The following is a 22265-nucleotide window of genomic DNA, read 5'->3' as shown; positions in this document are numbered from 1 at the left end:
TTTTATATACTTATATTTATGAAGCAGTGGGTTTCATATAATTTTTCAAATTGTTTAGAGGGCTTTTTTCCCCCTCTGTCTTTGTCATGCATTGGCTGATATCAAAATATAACTGGGGAGGATACAAGATTCCGACCCCCTCCCATGGGAAATGCTAATCAACTTTTTATCCTAGAAACCTTATTTCTTTTTATGATGTTCACATTTATAAACCATGGAAACTCTGTTAGAGCAGTCCTTGGTGTGTGTGTCATTGGATATGTCTGCAATATTGACATTAAAATCTATGGCAATGGTTTTATTTAGAATTAGCTGATACACTTTGTGCTTCAAATTAGTTTCACATATTTAATTTGGCCTCTTTTCTCCCATTTTAGTTCCCCACCCTGCATGAAAAACATGCATATACTTTAAAGCTATATGGTTATGGAAATACATTTTATGCAAACTCACCCAGATATTTTCAGTCTGGATTGAACTGAGGAGTGGTTGTTCCTAGATACACACTTTGGATGGATTGTTTTCAAAGCTATGAAAAAAGCTATGGGTTTTTTTTTTCACATTGGTTCTGACCGTTAGACAGACATTTGAAATTTTCTGAGAATCATTTCTAAGATATTATGGGGTAATAAAGGCATGTTATTGGAATACCATTAGTAAGATTAGAAGAGGAAAAAGCGGACTTTTATTGGTTGTTCATGGAAAATGTTAGCTGTGATTAGTTACATAATCCTACATTAACCTGTAAATTAAAATTCCTTGGTGCAATTTGATGGCTGATTTAATTTTGTCTTTCTTTGTTTGCCGCAGGCTAATTCCATTATGAATTCTTTATACAGCCTTTTCCCTCAATGATTAGCAGCTTCTACTCAAGTTCTGATTACTATTGTACACTTAGCACTACATAAAGCCGGGGATTAATATTCCCCTGAAGAATTGTTGCTATGGCTCTGCTCTATTCCTTCTAAGAGATGTTTCTGCAGCTTCAATTGTCCATAAATTATGATCTCTGGTGAATTATCAGTGGGAGTGAGCTGAGCTTAACAAGCTGAAGAGCATACTCTAGTTCGGAGAGAAAAAAGGGCAAGAGAGACTGAGAAAAAGAGATTTTCAATTATTCATTCTGAGGGTTGGGTCATTCAGAAGAAGTGGTAATTTTTTCCCTATCTATCTATCTATCTATCTATCTATCTATCTATCTATCTATCTATCTATCTATATATCTCATATGTATATGAGATAGTTATAGCAGCTTTAAAAATCCTTCAGTGATCAGAACATATCATCAATAAGTCCCAATCACCTGCAGGTTCTGCTGCCCAGGAAATTAGTGAGCTGGAGGTGTTTTTTTTTTTTTTTTTGGAATGTGGTATTGTGTTCATTTGCAGAATGATTTTCCCATCTGTTGGTTTTGGAATATGTATTTGAGTAATGTTGCTCAATTTCACTGGAAATTGCAGAAGACTCAAATGAACTTGATAGGGATTTTTCAAAATGAGAAAGATTTCTTTCAAGGAGCTGGTATTTTATGGGCAAAGCTAATCTGTAGCCTGGGATGGGTCTTAATTTGGCTTTGCTGGGACAAATAGTCAGAGATTAGGTAACACTTGGACAGGCTTCCCTGGGGAACTATATCATGTGGGGCTGAGTTGAGCCATTGGAGTGTCATCTTGGATAAACCCAGTTATCCATTCCTTCCGCTCCACTGCAATGTCTGCTGTGTGGGTCGTTGATCCTCTGAGGATCCTGGAGTTTCACGCCATGCGGCAGAAGCTCTTACTCAGATGCCAAGAGAAGCCCATTGGAGGCCATCGGGCTTGCTGAATTTCTAGCTCACCACCAACACACGTTTCACTCAAGAGAAGTAAACATTCGAATAATGTCTTGTGAAACATGATTCCCCCTTCTTTTCACTTAATTGCTTTTTTTTTTTGTTATTGCTCTTCTAATTCTCTTTCTACTTCCTGTCCTCCATTCATTCTCTGTTTTATTTTTGAACCTTGCTTGCTGGGTTCCTTTTTTCCTTGTTTTATTCCTTTACCAGCCACGTATCCCCAAAGGACTACAATACTGAAACTATGGTGGCATTTTAAAGTTGAAGCAAAAAGGTGAATTATATTGCCACTTGGAAGCCAGCTAAGGGCAGAGTCCTGAGGGAAGTGAGATAAAATAATGGAATCTGAGAAATGCACTTAGCAGAACAGACACAGTGGAAAGAATCTTTTCCAGGAATTATCACTTCCCGATTTTCCAATGCAAGGCAACAAATCACTTACCAAGTCAGGGCAGTTCTGCTGTTACAGAAGTAATTCCTTTGAATCATTCTGAAGGCAAAGTCAAATTGTAATGAATGGTTCCTGGAAGTGGAGGTAGTGCCCACCTTAAAGCATTTTGGATCCACACAGCAGCACGTACATACATAAAAATGTGTGCCTTGCATCTATGCTGCACATACACTGATACCTGAAATATGAGGATACTTCAAAAGGGATCTTTTATAAAGTGGAAAAAAAAACCCTATAAATGAAGACAACAGGCCTACATGAGGCTGTACCTGGCCAACAGAATGTACCATCACTTTGCATGTAGTGGAGAATGGCTAGTGTGGTTCTTGGGACAGCTAAGCCTACTTTTTGTGTTTTAGCAGGTGCATCTCCTATTGGACCTTGCTAGGAATTAGAGTACTGTTCACTCTCTATACCTCTAGGGCATAAACCTATGGCACTAGTTTGCACAGAATTTTGCCTTGGGATTTGGGGATGCCAAGGATTAGGGCTTCTGATGAGCTAGCTGTCTTCTGTTCTCTTGCTCAGCAGGGATGATGATCCTGTGCCAGGATCCAGAGTTCAGGGTGAGGGTCCGTAAGGACCAGGACTGTAATGAGAACTCAAATGCGATTGCTAGGCATGAGCCTGCCAATCTTCTGCCAATCTAGAGAAGCTATGGAAAATACCACCCTTCCCATCAGGGAGGAGCTGTAGAAGTGAATCATGACACCATGTGGGTGACAGTTGTAGGTCAAAAAGTGTGGCTCTATGGCACACAGGGACCTGAAGCCAGGGAGCAAATGAGGAATACTAGCTATGTACAAGAGGCTTGCTGGTGGTAGCCTCCCCTCTTGAAAGTTCAGCTCTGGCTACATTTGGGAATTCTCACTTTACTCAGTGCTGAGGCCGGGAGTGGGAACCCAGCAGCTGCTGTCCTGAGAAGGTGCAAACTCTTGTTGATTACCCATGGATGTATTTCCTAATGGAAAAAATGCCATTTAAGCAAAATTCTACTTTATGCATTCTTGTGCCTTGCCACACCTTCAAGCTGATCTGTGCCAGTGGTGCTGTACCAATTATTGAGACCATCCCCTCTACCAATTTCAGATACATTTGGAGATAAGAACCATCAAATTACTGTGTTCCTTCAGAAATGTGTGAGAAATTTAAAAAAGATGGTGAGAAGACAGATGATAATATACATTTTCCCATAAACCTTTCAAAGATTCCTTTTTACAACATTTTCAACATTTTCTCCCAAAACAATTTGCGAAGTACATTGGAAGGACTTTCATGATAGTTGCATCAGTGGTGTGTGCACTGGTGGTGTTGCTGTGCCCCAAGCTTCTACTTGAGTTGACTAACCATCATTCTTGAAGCCAAATTCAAGGCAAATGCAAAACACCCAACAATCCATTTTGTGTGGTAATATTTTTTTTTCCATGGAAGGTGAGTGTGATTTTGAGACTTTTCTCTGAGAATCTTCTTCCTTAGAGGCGTGAGTATAAGACTCAGCAGGAGTCTTAGCTGGTGAGGATGCTCAAGATGTATGCTGTGTGCGACCATGCTGACCACTAATGGAGACTTGTATTGGGTTCAGCCACTTTGAAGACTCCACATACAATGTGCTGGAAACCAGGGCCTTGGCCCTGTGTGCTCAGAGGGCTGTTTCTCAAGACCCATGTCTGATGAACCAGTTGATAGACTATTGGAGAGTGAAGTGACTGGTTTAATGGCTTTTAATTTTCCAAGTAAGGAAAGGAAGTGTGAAGTGACTCTTATTAGATCATCAATAAAAAGAGCAGCTCTTACCCACTATATATCAGATGTTGTTCCCACATTAACTATTCTCAGGACTAGTTCTTTTGATCCTTATGAAGGATCGGTTATATTATTAGCACTACCATGGTTTTGCAGATGAAAAACTGAAGAAACTGAGACGACATAAAGAGGCAACGAAATTAAGGTGTGCAAATTGTGGAAAAGAGCAGGTGGCAGAGGCAGGATCTGAACTGTACACATTCAGTTCCAGCCATGTGCCCCCTAGCCATGTGGCTGTGCACTTGCAGAGGTGGGAGCCGAGCTGGTACTGTTTGTTTTCTTTCTGTAGTTGACTTTTCCTCCCTTCCTTTTTCCCTCCTCCCTACTTGCCTTTTTCTCTCCTTCCTTCCCTTCCCTCTTTCCCTCTCTCCCACTTCCCTCCCTTTCCTAGCAAAAGCTTCTCTCCATACTTGTTTCTCTCATCCACTGAGTTGGTCCCTCTCTGCCTCCTGTCCCTGCCTCATTCACATACTCACTTTGACATTTACAGACCCACAGCCTCTCAGTTTTCACTGCTGCCTTTCTCTTGCCAAATACAAACAATGACTGTTCTTTTACTGCTCCTTGTTTCTGGTGCAGCAGGACAACGAAGGAGGCATACAGAAATGTTTCTCAGAGCATGGCTGTGGCAAGCCATGAAAAGAGGGAGCCTGGGTAACAGGCCAGAAGTAGAGACAATTTCCTTGTTCTATTGATGTCTTTCCTGGCCACACCAGAGATTCTCAGTGGAGCAGCCAGCTCTGGATTCAGAGGAAGTAGTGGTGGTTTAAAGTGAGGAGTGTGTGTGTGTGTGTGTGTGTGTGTGTGTGTGTGAAATTGCCATGCAATGAAGATGCAGCCCTCAAGCTAGCTTATTTCCTGAATAGCAAGCACACGAAACACCATTTAATGTATTTCCCTGCCTCGTATTGAACACCAAGAAGAAGTGAATGACAGGCTTCATATAAAGGACGCACACTCTATGGATGACTTATCCTGCCCTCTTGTTTCTTTTCCATTCTAGTTCCAGCTCAAGTTTGCTGTTGAACCAAGAAAGTGAAGACTTACTATCAAATCCCATGCAAGTTAAGTCTGCTGATTTGCATGATAGAAAATATAATCTGAAGAAGATGTAAATGTACACAATTGGTTGCTTATCTGTAGGCTTTCTGTTTCTTACTTGCAGAGTCTGATTTAAATAGTCCCATTTGAAGTAACTTAGAGGGGTTTATGCAACATAAGTGAGTACATTTTTAGAGACTTCTTGTTAGCTAGTTCTGTTTTTTTCTTTGTATCAATTTGTTCAGTCATGCTTAGAATAAGAACTTTTGCACACTGTTAATAAAAATATCATGAGATCAGGTTCACAGATAAATAAGAAATGAGTCCTGCCTTTTAGCAACTTATGATGAAACACATTTTAAAGTGCATTTTGAAGTCATTTGGAATGAATTTTCCATATAAACAAGATTCTGACACATTGCAATTATATAACACTATTATTTACAAAACACAACCATCATAGGCAAGATAGCCAAAGGACTCCTTAACTCTTTATGGAGTTGAAACAATATAGTTGAACACACCTTAAGTATTACTTCTCTATGTAGTGCAAACTTGTAGCTCCCATGTGTGGAGTCCAGGGCTCCTCCTTTGTCCAGATGAGTCTGGTGGGAGAATAAACTTGTTAGGGCATTGCCCTCGGTGCTGGATGGGAGGTGTCAGGAGGTCCCAAATTTTGTGTACTGTTCCCTTTTGTGCATTGTAGTTGATAGTCAATTTTGTGGGCCATATGTGCTTTGCACAAAAGCTAGTAGGATATTTCAGATTTTGATGTTTTTAGTTTCTGTGATATTTTCATCTTCAACTGCTCAATATGCTTACACATGCATGTTATTTAAATATTTACCTAACTCTGGTGATTAATACAGAAAAATAGTATGTCCGATTGGAGCCTCAAATTGTGAGATTCATCAAGTAAATATAAATGAGATGAATTTAATTGCTTTTTAAATATATGTATATGAAGACTCTGGGACTATAGATTCAGGCACATAAATGTGCTCACTTGTGATGGAAAAGAAGAAAATGATGGGCTACATAATACAATAAAAACAAATGATTAAATGCTGAGTAAGAAAGTCAAAGTTAGGAAATTTTATCAGATGATCTCTCTAAGAACAGGACATCCATGCAAATCTGTGGTTTGGCCTGCATATCTTTGACTTTCAGATATATTTCAGGTTCAGAGTGGATAAAATCATGAGATTTTGGAAGGGACTTAATTAACCCTTTGATATAAGGGTCAGTGATGTCAAAGATGGAGCTTGTTGCTGCAAAGTAATAGCAAAGTCAGGCAAGGGGAAAAGGAAGGTGATGTTCGCATTCACAGCAGTAGCAGAAAGTGCACAGTTCCAGAACACCTGGAGGCTTGACTAGAAGACAGAGGGCAGCCTGCAGCTCGGAGAGACACATACTTCTATGAGCAAGACATTAGGGAGCCCTATAGGTACCTCCAATTTTGTAAGTGATGTAAGTGATGCGATCATGTTTGATGGTGGCTCATGGAATGCCTTAGGCGTGTGTGGCAAGTCAAGCCTAGAAGAACACACATTTGTTTCCAGCCATAAATTTGAGGACAATTTATGAAGAAAACAAATTGAGATGAGATGAATGATAAGTATAGAGGGAAGGAATGTCAGTATAGTTTTGGGGCACAGTGAAGAGTTGGACAGCTGTGGATTGGCTTAAGATTCCTTGAGGAAAGTGGAGAATGATTGATACGAAAGCCTAGATTCTGACAAGGTGAGGGTGGTGATGGAACTCCAAGCTAAACTGTGACTTTCACTTACTTTATTAGCCACTTAATTTGGTGGTGGGGAACCTGGGAAGTAGAAGAAAGCACCAGCAGATATTAAAGCTCTTGTGGTAATGTAGCTGAGGATTCTAAGACACTAATGTAGGAAGGTAGAAGTGGGACTAGAAGGCAGAGCTGGATTGAAGAGTGGTGTGTGATTGGACTCACAACAATGAGAGAAGGGAATGAGTCGAGTGATTGAGTTATGGGAGATAGGGAGCTTGTGATAGAAATAGAAGAAAGAGGTGAGGGAATAAATCAGTTAAAATTTAAATATGTTAAGGTGCCCACAGATTTTCTTTTTTAAAAAGATTAATTTATTTTTATTGAAAAGTCAGATTTACAGAGAGGAGAGAAAGAAAGATCTTCTATCAACTGATCCACTCCTCAAGTGGCCTCAATGGCTAGTGCTGAGCCAATCTGAAGCTAGGAGCCGAGAGCTTCTTCCAGTCCTCTGGTATGGGTTCCAAGGCTTTGGGGGCGTCCTTGACTGCTTCCCAGGCCACAAGCAGGGAGCTGGATGGGAAGTGGAGCATCCAGGACACCTATTGGTGCCCATATGAGATCCTGGTGCATGCAAGGCAAAGACGTTACCCGCTAGGCTACTGTACCCAACCCTTTCCCCCACACTCCTGCTCTCTGTCGTAGATTATCTTATCAGAAGCAACTAGAGTGTTTGGTGGAACTTGGGGCATGGAATTTGGGAATAACTTTGGAAAAAAATGACAGAAGTAATGGGAGGGATGAGATTTCCAGTGACAGTGTTAAAGGCAGAGGGTCAAGGGCTGTTGCCCAGAGACTGACAGTCATAGGGCTTAGGGTAGAAAGATGAGCTGATGAGGAGATAGGAGAATTAAGCACACTATGAAGGAAGATGATGAAAGAACAAGCTTCAGGAAGGACGTGGAGAAGCAATAGGATCAAGTGCTAGGAAGCAGTTGAGAATGTGGCTGTGAAGTCACCAGAAACTCTTAAGTAGGTGCTTTTTAAGAGATGCTGTGAAGATACCTGCCATGTTAACCTGAATATCTGCTGGGAGATGGTGGGTTGGGGTGAGAACAGAACTCTAAGAGGAAGTTCACAAGAGTCCTGGGAGAGATTTTACTAGCAGTAAAGGGCCAGCTGAGAGAAAATAATGTTGAGAGTGACTTCATTCTGCCTGCTTTGAGAAAATTTTGATAAATATTTTTAGTTAAATAGATGATAATGTGTTTTCAAGGTTTAGAGAGTGTCGGTGATTTAAGTGGGAGGTTAGGAGATGAGGGGTCTGTCCTGGACCTGGTCTGGATAGTAGAATGAATGACATCAGTCCCTGGTCTAGGGGAAACGAAGCTGCAAGCAAGGGGTATATGTTTGACTATCACAATAAGAAAACAGAAGATGTTTAGCAGGGTTGAGAATGGAAGAAAACAGAATTTCAGTTTAGATATTTTGGTTGGTACAGTTTCCAATTCTGTGATGCCTCAATATATGGTTGAAAAGATAATAAGATAGATTGAGGATGAGGTTTTGAGATTTCCCATATCTGGGGAGATTAATGTGAAGAAGTGAGGGCCTTGCAGAGTGTCCCAGTTTCCCAGGAAGGACATGTTAGACAAGAGTATGAATGCAAATCTCCATAACCTACCCTCCTTTCTGAGAAAAATTCAAAGCCAAAAAACAGATGTTATCAAAGCTGGTTATCATGACTGCTGCTGGATATGATGATGTTCCCTAACAGAAGGTCTAGGAGCAAGTCCTGCCTCTGCTTTTGCCCAGCTTCTTGCTAATGCATACCCTGGATGGCAGCAAGCAAAAGCTGAAGTCTTTGGATACCTTCTATGGACAGGGAAGACTGCATGCAGTTCCCGGCTCCTTTGCTCTGACCTGACCCAGCCCCAGCTCTGTGGGTGTTTGGAGAATAAGCCAGTGGAATGAAAATCTTTCTTGCTTTAAAATGATTAAAAATTAAAAAAAGTAACTAAAATTTAAAAAAGGGCTCCCAGAAGTCCAAAGACAGTGGTGATCGGAATAAAAACAATTTGGTATAAATATGAAGTGGCTGTGTTGAGAGACAAATGTGAAAATGGAAATCTGAAAATGGAAATGTAGCGGCAGTTATATGCGGACATTTCACATAGTGATACTGGGGTGTTGTGTGTGCACGTGCACGTTGAAGAGCTAGTAGGTGAAAGCAAGAGCCAATTAAAGGTCAATGGTTATATTAGAATGGGTTGGGATTATCCCAGGAGAAGCTTTGAACCTCCTCATTGCCTTCCAGCCAGGACAAATACAGCGCTTGCTTTCATTCTTCTGTTTCTGTGCTCTAGTCTGCTGGGATCAGTACCCAAGGTTAAACATTTCTTGAAGAATTGTGATTGATCTTGGTAAATATTTCAGGAGTAATTCAAACTGATTCTTCTGAATCCTGAAACATTTATTCAAAAGCAGGGAATGTGAAGTGATAGCTTTTGCTCCTGTCAGTGTTAGGAACAGGTTTAAACTTCTGTAGACTCTGGACTGCACACTTTTTTTTTTTTCACATTTGGCAGACAGTTAGAATTAACTGTTGGCACTGTGGGCTTTGAAGATAACTGCTCTTCCTTATTATGGGTACAATTTTACCTTCTAGGTTTTCTAAAATCAGTGTGCTGCCAAGCTGGACATATTTAATTAGCAACTCCTAAAATGGCTGAAATGGCAGGATGAAGAATTTCTCTGGACCTTGGCACTATGGATAGATTTATTTCCTGGGCATGAAAAAGAAGTCATTGACATCAGTGAATGATTAGCAGGCTCCTTGATGTCATGTTTTCCGGTTTCTGGAGGGCTGTTTCTATGAGGCTGGCATCTATAGAGACCAGTTGAGGCCAACTTCAATCAAACATTATAAAAAAAGGCTTCAGCTATTATTCAAATGGACTAGAGCTGAGTTAGGCTTTTTTTGTTCTTAGTGAATTTTCCTTTATGCAGCCAGCTTATAAACAGTGGGTTCAACTAAAAAAAATCCTTTTTCTTCCTAGGGAGAAATTCCTTTGAATTTTTTTTTTAAGTTATGGAGCTTAGAACTTCCTGACATACTAAAATCGATTCCACACAGTAAAATGAATTTTAGGAATTATTCAGAACAATTTTTCATCATTTCTTTTTGACGTGAAAATGTCCCTGATATGGTTTAGTTAAATGGAAACACCATTTTGTTCTTTGAATGGGTATGTATTCTGGTGGTTGGCTTGGAGATGGTCCACTAAGTGTTCCTGCCCATATCCAGTAAGCAACATGTCAGGGTATAGAAAAATTGATTTGTCTATTCACAGAGCACTTGTTGAGTGCTTGCTAAAGAGCAGGTGCAGTCCTGGGGCCAGGTATTATAGCCAACAGTAATATGGACAGAAATCCTTGCTCATGGTTTTCCAGTAGGAGGAACAGGCAGTACTCAGACAATCTGGTGACAGTGTATATTAAGAGCCAGGTGGGCATGATGGTATAAAGAAAAGTGGCAAGATGTGGCAGAGAAGAGAGGAAGTCATAATTTTCCTGGTGCAACCAGGGAGACCTCTCAAGGGAGCTGGCATTTGAGCTTAGGTCATGGTCAATAGGAGGCTGGGAAAACAGCACAGGCTGCTTTGCATTTGCTTTCTCATTCATAAAGTGCTTCGGCATGGCCCTCAGTCCTCCCAGCAACCCCTTGAAGATGTCATTATTCTAACTCTCAGATATGAACGGAGATGGAGGCAGTTAAATTACTTGGAAGTATATGTATAGCTGGATCTCCCTAGCAGACATAGTCAAATGTGGTATCTTGTTCCACCCCGTACTATAGATAACTCTGCTGTTTAAAATGCAGTAAGGCACTCCAGAAAAATGCTGGGGTAGTTGCAAATGCACACAGCTGAGCAGTTAAGTACTGAGGGAGCCATGGAGAAGACAAACCATCTAAGCGTCATCTTGGGAGGGGTGAGTGCACTGGGTCCTCATTGCCTCTTCTAGTCCAGCCATCTGAAAGGCAAGCTAAGACTTCTGAAGATGAATATCTGACCTTGACCTGTCCCTGAAGAACATTTATTGGAAGGGATTTTGAGAACAAACTGAAAACTGCCTTTATTGAAACTGATATCCATCTACTCCTCTCCGCCAAGTCGTGCCTCAGGTGTTTAGGAAATGCTGTGAAGTAACTGACAGTAAGCAAAATGCACAATGCGTTGTTTTGTTCTTTCTTTTTCCATTTCAGTCAGAGAATTTAGGCTTTCTGTAGCTCCCTCTGGTCATGCAACATCTAACCATGTTCAAAACATCACTGTTCTCTTTCACTGTACCCTTGAGCAAGGCAGAGGAAATGCTGTGAACTGGGAGACGCTGTTCCGCTTGCAGCCTCTTGCATCCTAGCTCTGCTTCTCCTAGGAAACCTCCCTTTTTGTTTCTGGGAGGATGTTTTCTGCTTTCAATTTTGGGACCTATTCTTGGGAAGAGTGTGGTTCTATACAATACAGCTTTAAGTAAGAACTGTTTAGCAAATGCAGAACCAGAACTTATTTCTCGCTGCCTGGGAGGGGTTTTGACTAAGAAGGCAAGGGCTTTGTTGGTTTTGTGTAGAATCTTGGCTGCAGAACCAATAATGTATGTGACGCTTCTGCCTTCATTATCCATGCCCTAACCTGTGGCAGTCACTGGTAATCGGTCCTGACATTTTTTCGTTACTAGATTGAGACACAGTCTCCAGAGTCCTTGTCAATTCATGGCAATCACTGCCAATGGCCAGAGCTGACCCATGGTTACGACCTCCTGGTCATTCCTGACTTGTCGGAACTTTTTTTTTTTGGTGATACCTGTTTTTACTGTGTCCGCTGTAACTCTCAGGATAGTTTAAAATGCTCTTAGTGTTAGCAGACACAAGGAATAGACACATACTGTCATATCTGTGACTTTGATCATGAGGGTGGGAAGAAGTTTAGACCTTGGCTGGTTGAAAATTTCCATCTCCAGATTGAGTAACAGCCAAGCATACGTTTCCAGTTTGTGGTCCAGGCTTTCAACAGCCTTCACAACAAAGTGGCTACCCCAGACAAGTGTGGGGAAGAGATCCAAAAGCATCCTCAAGCAGAGTCTCAGAATTGGCTGTTTCCAAGGTCACTTGTCCTCATCCCAGGGAGTCACTGTGATGGCTGAGGACAGGGAGGCAAGTTTCTGTCTCTTCTGTGATTGTTGCCTGCTGGGTTTGTCTGTCAGAGTACTAATGTTTGGACTGCAAAAACAGGATGGTTTTCTTTGGTGGAAAAGAGCCAACTCTCCCTAAATCCTTTTCCCAGAATGCTGGTGTTCGCACAGCACAGACCAGCTCACCTGGCCAGGGAGAAGGTGACTTCTCTCACAAAGACCTTTTTTGCAGCTTTCCAGAAAAAAAAAATCACAAAAAAACCCCGAAAAACTTGGAATGTCCAAGAACAAGTTGTGAAAATATTTTTCAGAAGCACCTCATTAGTTTTAACCTCATAACTGGAAGTAATGTTTGGGCAATTATAAGTCAAATTTCTAGTAGGAATTAGAAATCTGTTTCTAGAAACACCTATAGGCTGCCTCCTATTGAGCTACAATTGTGCTTTGAACTATCCCAGAATTTATTCCTCACTCCTAGGACCTTTGTGGACGGGAAAGATATCAGTTCATCCATAAAACTTGTGTACCACAGGACTGAACCTGTTTTAGATGTGATCTCTGTGTCCATATTTGGATGTGGGTCTTGGCTAGACCACCCTGTCTAACACTCCTCTGAATATTGCACAGCATGTGCAAAGTGCCAAGAATGGAGTAGAGAGCATCGTGATTCCTGGTCCCTACACATGACCTGATGTCCTGGACATCTGCCTGGTGTTATGATAGCATTCTTTGGAAGTCTGATGTTCTTTACTGTAATTCATGCACTTGTTTATTCACTCAATTATTCCACAGAAACAAGAATGAGTGAAGTATTGCCAGGCCCTCATTTGACTCCAGGTCAAGTGTAGCAAAGAGACTGTACATACATGTTTTCAAGAGAAATGTCCTAGGCTTTCTAATATTAACAAAGTTCTCCAGTCCTGATAATGGAATGGAGAGGAATGCAAAGAAGTTTCCTAGAGAAAGTGACAAATGACCTGCAACTTTATGGACAACTAACAGCATTCAATCTCTTTTCCTTCCTATTTTCTTCCTCCTTAGCTTTGACAGAGTCTTTGGTGATGCAATGTAAGACAGAGCAAAAATTGCTTTATTTGTCAGAGTACTAATTTTTGGACAGAAAAAGAAGGCGATTTCTCTTTTTGGAAGCGAGCCAACATTTCCCTAAATCCCTTTTCCAGAATGCTGGTGTTCTCAGCAACATGGACTTGGCCTGGTAGTTGAGACCGATTCTGATTCTCTTTATTTATTTAAGAAAATTTTTATTATTATCATGTTATGATACAGTTCACTAGGCCCTGGGATTTCCCTTCCCCACTCCCTCCCACTGAGTTCCTCAATATTATTACTATAGTATAGTTCTTCATAAATAGTCATATGTCCATCATTGCGAACATGGACAGTGGCAGAGTCCAGCATCCTATTGTCAAAATATAGTTAACAGTTTCATTGGGAGTCCATCTTTGTCTGGAAGTAGGCATGCGTATTGCATTGTATCCTCATATCTAGATATGGCAGTCTCCATTACACAGTTACTATACATCCCCCAAAATGAAAGGCCACAATACAAAATCAACAACAGGAAGAAAAACAGAAATTTACAATGCCATGAAGTTAAATAACATGTTACTGAATGTCTAATGTGTCAGTGAAGAAATGAAAAAGAAAATCAAGAAACTTCTTGAAGAAAATGATGCTACTGAATAATCTATGAGTTGATGAAGAATTTAATGAGTTTTGAAGAGATGAAACTAAAAAATTAAAATCCATGAGATATAGTTTCCACTGATCTTTATTGGTGAGACATATCTCCTGTAGGCAACTAATAGATGGGTTTTGTGTTTTTAATCCAGTTTACTAATGTATGACATATAATTGATGAGTTTAAGCCATTTACATTCAGGTTTGATATGAATGGGTGGTAATTTGGTCCTATCATTATAGCAATGGGTTGTTCTTTGATTTAGTCTTCTGTCATTTTACTGGGATGTTCTTGCATTTGCCTTTGATTTTGGTGAGTACTATTCCTCTTTGTCAAGAGAACTTCTTTTGTAGGGCAGGTTTGAAAGAGGCATATTTTTAAACTTTTCTTCACTGTGGAAGAATTTTATTTCATTTTCAAAGACAAAGGAAAGCTTTGCTGGGTATGTTATCCTGGGCCGACAATGTTTTTTCTTTTAGAATCTGAAATATGTCGCTCCATTCTCTTCTTGCCTGTAGAGTTTCCTGTAAGAGGTCTCCTGTGAGTCTGATGGCTATTTCTCTATATGTCAATTGATTTTTTTTTCAGGTGCACATTTAAGGATATTTTCCTTACGTTCAATTGAAGAGAGCTTGATGATCATGTGTCCTGGTGGAGATTACTTTTGGTTAACCCTATTTGGAGTTCTGTGCCCCTTCTGGATGTTGTTTCCCAATTTTTCCTCCAGATTAGGGAAATTTTCTTTTATTACTCCATTAAATGCATTTGTAAACCCAGCTTCTTTCTCAACACCTTCTGCGACTCCCATAACTCTTATATTTGGTCTTTTAATAGTGTCTTTCAGCTCTTGAATACTTTTTTTGACCAGATCCAGCTCTGCTTCCAGCTTTTTGTTTATTTCCCCCGGTGACAGGAAATATCTTCCAATTTGAGATTCTTTCTTCTGCTTCCTTCATTCTGTTTTGGAGACTCTCCACAGTACTTTTAGTTTGCTCTACTGTATTCTTCATTTCTGGTATATCAGCTTTCATTTGATTTATTTCCAGTGTGACACATTGTTTAAATTCTTTGAACTCCTACATTGTGTACTTCTCATTGTTGATAAGAAGTTTTATAGCAAGTGTTTTGAATTCTGTATCCCCCATTTTCTTGATGTCTTCCTCAGTTAACTCCAAGACTGGCAATGGGTGTTGCTCCTTTGCAGGGGAGTCTTCAGTAATATTCATTGTGACTCTGTCTCTTCTTTTGCTCTTGGTCGTTGTACTTCTGGTTATCAGATTGTTTTCCGTGGAGCAGATTTCTAAGCTGTGTTACCCATAGGTTTACAGTTCGATTTTACTTATTGCAGTTGGTACCTGGCTCTTTGTTTGCAGTCAAATGCACCATTCCTTCCAATGAGTTCCAGGTCTGGGTTCTTATGTTAGATTTCCACCATGATCTCCATTGCACCAGCTCCTGGTTCACCAGTCTTCACTTTGTCTGATTTCATGCTGAGGCTGCATTGTTGTCTGTACAAGCTTTCTCCCACTTCTGGTTGGAGTAGGTCCCAGGATTAGGAAGACACCAGGAGTTGTATATGGCTAGGGTGTTGGTGGTGCTGATCTTGCTGGAACCTGTTGGCCCTTAAGTCTGAGGACCACACAGACCTATTTTAACCCATATGTTGCCGAAGTCGGTATTATTTTCTCTGTGGGACTAGTGCAGTGCACTGAGTTCACTGAGTTTGCTCCCAGCTCAGCGCATGTGCAACTCACTATTGTCCCTGCAGTCTTACAGCTTTTGTTTGCCACACTGTACAAAATTGTACCCGATGTGCCATTCTTGATCTGCTGGCTGTCAGATCTGAAGGCTTCCTGGATCTGTATTGGGTGGAACCTGTAGGATACCATGTTATTACTGTTCACTTAAGCAGAAATGAATTCACTCCCAGCTTAGTGCTTGAGCAGTCCTGTCCCATAGCCTTTGTCTCCCTACACAAAATGGTGCCCGATTTGGCTCTAGGGGACAGTCTGGGCTGTGAAATATACCCTGTTCCTGCACTGCCCATCTGGGACCTGCCGCTCTGTCTCTACTCCTTGTCAATTCAAACAGAGGAGCGGGATGGGCAGTTCTTTGTCTGGTTGCCTCCTGAGCTCCAAGTGAGTGTCCCTTCCCACCTTTTTGCTGGTGAATTTCTAGCTGGCAGTGCAGTTCTGTTTGCCACTGACTGAGTGCTGCTAGGGTATCAGTCACTGCAACATCACACTGTTGTATCTGCTGCTTTCTCGTGTCTGTCAGTCTCCAGATGTCTCTCTGCTGTGTTCTGTCCTCTCCTATTTCCTGGAATGTGCCTTCTCTGCTTCACACTGACTAATGTTTCTCCATCTGTTTAAACATGTCTTTACCCTATTCTGCCATCTTGATTATCTGATTCCAATTATTGTGTTTCACAGTGAAGTACATGGGTTGAGTGTCTTGTGGCTCTTGACTGTTAATGCAGTCTCTGGGAGGCAGTGGTGATAGGTGAATTAATTGGATTCCTGCCACCCATGTGGGATACTAGGATTGTGTTTTGGCTTCAAGCTGCAGTCCAGATCAGTCCTTGCTGCTGTGGGCATTTAGGGAATAAGCTAGTGGATGAGAGTCTGCACGCTCTCTCAAATCATACTCATTTGAAAAATGAATAGCAAGTGGGCTTAGAGGTTATCAGTGGTGACCAGGCAAAGAGCAAGGTGGGAGTGTAGATGTTCCATTGCCAGCCTCCCTGTAAGATGTACAGGAGCCCTCATCCACTGAGGGTGTGATCTCAGACTCCCCAGTGGATGAATGAAAGCATCAGGTACTACTGAATTCTACATATGCTATGATTTTTACTAAACATACATACTTATGATAAAGCTTACAAGTTATACACTGTCACAGATAAATAGAAATAATGATAAAATAGAATAATTATAAAAATACACTGTAATGAAAGTTATAAGAATGTGGTCTCTTTCTGATGAAAGACAAGCATTAGTAATTTGGCAACTGCAGTTGGCCATGGATAATTGAAACGAAAGAGATCAAAATCTTGTGTATGTGCATTGGTGGGGGAACAAGAGCATTTCAAATTTGCCTTCCTGTGAGCAGTTCTTCAGAACTTTTGCTTTTCTTTCTCAGCTGGAGGCCTAATTTGTATATTCTATCAACTTTTCTGTAGTCTACTGTCTCCCTGTCCAACTACTTCCTTTTCTAGCATAGATTTGCAGCATGGATCAACATTAAAAGTTGTTCATTGCAGACGTTGACTTCTGGATCTGTGTTGACTCTATGGCATTCATCTGGCAAAACTGCCACATTCTTAATGCCATGTATCTATCTACCTTCTCAGTACTTATACTCAAGCAAATGGGAAAACAATACACAGACCTGCTTCAGATTCATGAGGACACAAATCAACTGGGTATTCATTCAACACTGCCTTGCAATCTGCCACTCACCCCTAGTAGTATATGCATGTTCACATTCTGCAAATGATTATTTCATTAATTTTTTCAAGATTCATTTGGTGAGCATTCACTTTATGTCTTATACAGTGGCATAAGGACTCTGGGGACAGAGCATCAAACAGATGATACACAAATAAATACCAGATACAATTTAATGACAGCTGCATAAGGAATCTTGGGTGAATTTGTAAAGGATCTGGCTGGCTGCTTTGTATGCATTGCTTTGGGAAAACCTCACAGAGAAAATGTTTAAGCAAAATCTGAATACCAAGAAAGAATCAGTGGGTAAAGATCAGAAAGAGACCTATTGCAAGCAGAGGGTAAAGCCAGAACTAAGTCCCTTAGATGGGACTGAACTTGTCTTCTTCAAAGAGCAAAAAGGCCGGTGTAGCTGGATGATTGGGACAGAAAGTGATGAAGAATTTTAGTAGACACATATGTAAGAAGGTTAGGGGTTCAATAAGTTTTACTTCTTGATCTTGATTTCCATAATGAATTCAGGGTGCGTGGTAGGTATGGTACAAGTTCCTAAGGAGAGTGGGGAGATTTTGGCATAAGCATGCGTGGATCAATGGCACGGATAAGGATTAGAGGTTGGAAACTTTGTCCCTCTGTAACTGGGTTTAAGAATCTGTAGTGACTTTAAAAAATATATTTGAGAAGTGAAGAGGGAGACGGATGCACAAAAAGCGTTCTCATATAAATGCCTGTAATGAATGAGACCAGTCCAACCCAAGTCCAGGAAATGGGAACTCAGCTCATATCTTCATCACCTGGTATTTCCCACGGTGTTTGTAGCAGGAAGTTTGAATCAGGTATGCAACCTGAACTTGAAACCAGGTACTGTGAAATGCGATGGAATATCCCAAATTGCTTAACCTCAAGTGCAGATGCTTGCTACTACAGTGGCTTTAAAATTGCTCTGGCTGTGTCAAAAATGACAACCAAAGAGGCAGATTTTGTTTTATTCTGGGGATGAGATTTTCAGAGTGGATTTAGAAAAAACAAAAGGATAAATGCAAAAGAAATGAAATTTCAGATGAGTAAATCATTTCATAATTAAGCACAGAGTTTAAGCTATGAGAATAAGGGAAAGAGAGATGTCAGATCCTGAGATAAAACAAAGAATCAAGAATCCTTTATGAGATTGTCAGAAGCTGTAGAATTAACTTTGAAGAGTTTTGAGTTTTATTTATTTCCAAACTCGGCAAAAAACAGGTTGAGTTCTAGCTTGGCATGTACTTCTGATAGGAGATTGAGATATCTACTTGGCACCTAGAAGTCCACGAGATATTAAATAATTCCTTTTGAGTTTTCCCTGTCTAGGCAAAGGTATTGGTTGTGCAGGCAGGAAGCAAGAGTGTTAGAAAGATGACAGAACCAAGAAGATGGGGCAGAAGAAAGCTGGCTTTCATGAGGAATAGTCACAGATTATGTCTGATTCACCACACAGAGGAGGGTGGCACAGCCTTGTCCTGAAACAGTGCCATTATACCAGCAGCAGCCAGTCAGGTGAAGCCCTGGGTAAGTTTCCTGCTTGCTTTGGTAGCCCGCTCCACTGCGTCTGGAGTTCTTTGCTGGTGGCACACTTTGGTTTAAAATTGTCTTTACATGCCAGCAATGTTCACATCGGAATAGAAAGAAATTTTTGATAGATAAGCACTTTTTCATCCTTAGAAAGTAATGTCCTGGGGCCTGTGCTGTGGTTTGCTAGGTCTCCGCCATATGGGTACTAGTTTGTGCAAGAAGCCTGATTCTTTGATAGTTCTACTTTGGTAATTGCTTTATACACGTCTATGTTCCATCTACATGTAATCTTTGTTATCAGTTTAATATACCTAAACTTCTGTTCAATGACTCTGTTATCTAAAAGTATAGCAGATGATGTTTTCCAAAGATTGCTCTAGCTCTCTCTTCTTCCCCCTTCCCTTTCTCCCCTTTTTGCTTTGTTCTCCTCCCTACCTGTTTTGGTCTACTCCTATCCTCTACCATGCGAATCCCTGTTTCACTTAATATGTTCCCCTGACACCCAGCCACTGTGTTGTGAGGTCAACTGAATTAGCCCCCTAGGAGAGGCTCTAGTGGTGATGAATGGAGCATTTCAGCCAACAGTGAACATCAAGTCTCCTTTAGGTGATTCCAGATCTCACTCTCAGGTCTTCCAGGTGGAGGTAAGAGAGCTCTCCCTGCTGTGTTATGTCTGAAATTCTACCTACAGAAACGGTGAGACTAGTAAGTGGTTGTTTTATGGTGGTGAATGTTGGAGCAGTTTGTAGCATAGTAGCATAATTCTTGAGCTCAATGTGGTAGCCTGGTGCCTAAAGTCTTTGCCTAGCATGTGCTGGGATCACATACGGGAACCGGTTCGTATCCCAGATGCTTCACCTCCCTTCCAGCTCCCTACTTTTGACCTGGTAAAGTGGTTGAGGACAGCCCAAAGTCTTGGACCCTGCAACTGTGTGGGAGAACTGGAAGAAGTTCCTGGCTTCTGGTTTCAATCAGCTCGTTGTGGTCACTTGGGGAGTAAACCAGCAGTTGGAAGATCCTTCTGTCTCTCCTTTTCTCTGTATATCTGACTTTCTGATATAAATCTGTATCATAGATTTTAACAAAAGGGTGAAGACTCAGTTTGTTAATCTATCATTAAAAACTTGTCTCAGCTTTGCTCCCAAATCCATTCTCTAACTGTTCCTTTATAAACTCACTGCTGAAAATGTAGTTGCCTTTATTTTCTCTCATGCCACAAAAATCACTCGTGTCTTCCTGCACATTTTTGCCTTTTTTTTTAAGATTTATTTTTATTATTTTTTTATTGGAAAGGCAGATATACAGAGAGGAAAGACAGAGAGGAAGATCTTCCATCCGATGATTCACTCCCCAAGTGAGCTCAACGGGTCGATACTATGCCAATCCGAAGCCAGGAGCCTCTTCCGGGTCTCCCACGTGGGTGCAGGTTCCCAAAGCTTTGGGCCGTCCTCGACTGCTTTCCCAGGCCACAGGCAGGGAGCTGGAAGGGAAGCGGGGCTGCTGGGATTAGAACCATATGGGATTCATACGGCGCCCATATGGGAGCCCGGGCGTGCAAGGCGAGGACCTTTAACCACTTGCGCCACTGCGCCGGGCCCCATTTTTGCCTTTTAAAAAAGGATTTATTTAAAAAATCCTTTTAAAAAAGGATTTTAAAAAGGATTATTTATTTATTTTAAAGTCTAGGAGAGAGAGAAAGCAAACAACCACACCTTTTATCCTCTGGGTCCGTCCCAAGATGGCCACAGCAGCCGAGGCTGGTTCAGTGTGAAGCTAGCAATCAGGAGCTTCATCTGCTTCTCCTACATGCCTGGCAGGCACAAGTACTAGGACCATCTTCTGCTGCTTTCCCAGACACTTGAGCAGGGAGTTGGATCAGCACTAGAGCAGCCTGAACTTGAATTGGCTACCAAAGAAACCTCATCTGAAGTGATTCCAAGCCTGGCTCTTGTGTGTGCTTACTAGTATGGGATCTGGCTAGGTTTGTCACCAACATCAGCCTACACACACACTGGTAGTTGCAATTGCTGGGTTGGTTCCATCCCCAGCCCCATCTCTTACATAAACCAATGGATACTGTGACCCTGTCCTTCCCACCACTTGCTCGGCCCTCATGTATACCAGCAGGAACTGCAGCCTAGTTGGAGAGACCCCAAAAAACCCCCACTAGGCCTGCCCCCAGACCTGGTTCCTGTGCTTTGCAGTATGTGCAGTAGACTGGTACAGTCTGTTCCACATCCCGTTCAGCTCTCTTACATATCAATGGGCATTGAAGCTTAGCTAAACCCAACCGACCCCACTATCCAGCCACACACATGCAATCTGGTGCCACCTCTGGGTCCAAGCATGCATGGTAATTCCCAGGCTTTTTCTGCCTGCCTGGACATTAGCCCCAGATCCCTGCATGCCCTCACTAGTACCAAATCCCAGGATTCCCACAAGCCTGTACCTCCATGCTTCCATGAGCCTGCCTGGCAGATGGTCCCAGTGCAAATGGTGGTGTACCACCTACCAAATGGGCTTGGAATCTCTTCATGTCTTTTAGGATCTATAATATATAGCGCATAGTCAAAATGTATCTGTTGATTGTTATGAGCCAAATTCAGAGTAATAATCGCCTAACACACACACGCACACTCACTCATTCATTCACTCTATTTCAGACTTAAACTAATACATTTGTAGGGTAATCAGATCCAGAGAGATCTCTTTGAACTTTGCACCATTCAGACCACAGTGTGAGTATTGTGCACTGAGCTAGGGGGTTGAGATGTGAAACAACTTCAAAAAGTTCATGGAAAATGGAATTAAGAGATTATTTTTATGTGGCAAACGTTTGAAACCCATGTATAGGTACATCATAATATGTATATCCAGACGACTCCACCCCCTTATTTTATGAGAAAGGTAATATTTTAGAACCTCAGCAGTTTGGAAAAGGTATTACCAGGGTCTCCAGAGTTGGGCAGAATGACTGATGAGAGAGAAGGTGGGACCAGACCATTGCCTGGTCTCTACAAGGCTAGTTCTACCATGTCAAGAACTACTATGCATGATTTCATTTGTATAAAGTTATGGGGTTAAAGTGAAGATGACCAAAGGAGTGAGGAATTCAGAAATCATAAGGAATGTTAAGAGGCATGTGGTGTCTGGGGATCCCTGAGCAGACATGATACTTACCTTTAGCTCATTGAAGTCAGGTACATGTGCCAGATTTTATGAAGAAGTCACATGGAGTTCCATGCAGTGATTCACTCCGAGTGGAGTTGGATAAATACATTGAGAGCTCAGTGGGCTGGACTGTTCTACTAGGCAGGATAATTCCCCTTTCTGAAACATTCCAAATAAATGTATGTATGCAGTTTTCAATTACAAGAGATGATTTAATGGCAAGCAGTTGAATTTAATGAATCTTTCCAGCTTTTAATTCCTGAGTTGAGTCTAGATTGTTTGCTTCAAGCAGTATGAAAGCATAGGTCTTGCAAACAAAATGAATTAAATATAGGGAA

This window comes from Ochotona curzoniae, unplaced genomic scaffold (assembly GCF_017591425.1).
Source record: "Ochotona curzoniae isolate NIBS_2020 unplaced genomic scaffold, NIBS_Ocur_1.0 contig_883, whole genome shotgun sequence".
Taxonomy (NCBI): Eukaryota; Metazoa; Chordata; class Mammalia; order Lagomorpha; family Ochotonidae; genus Ochotona; species Ochotona curzoniae.
Note: the sequence above shows the minus strand (reverse complement) of the source record.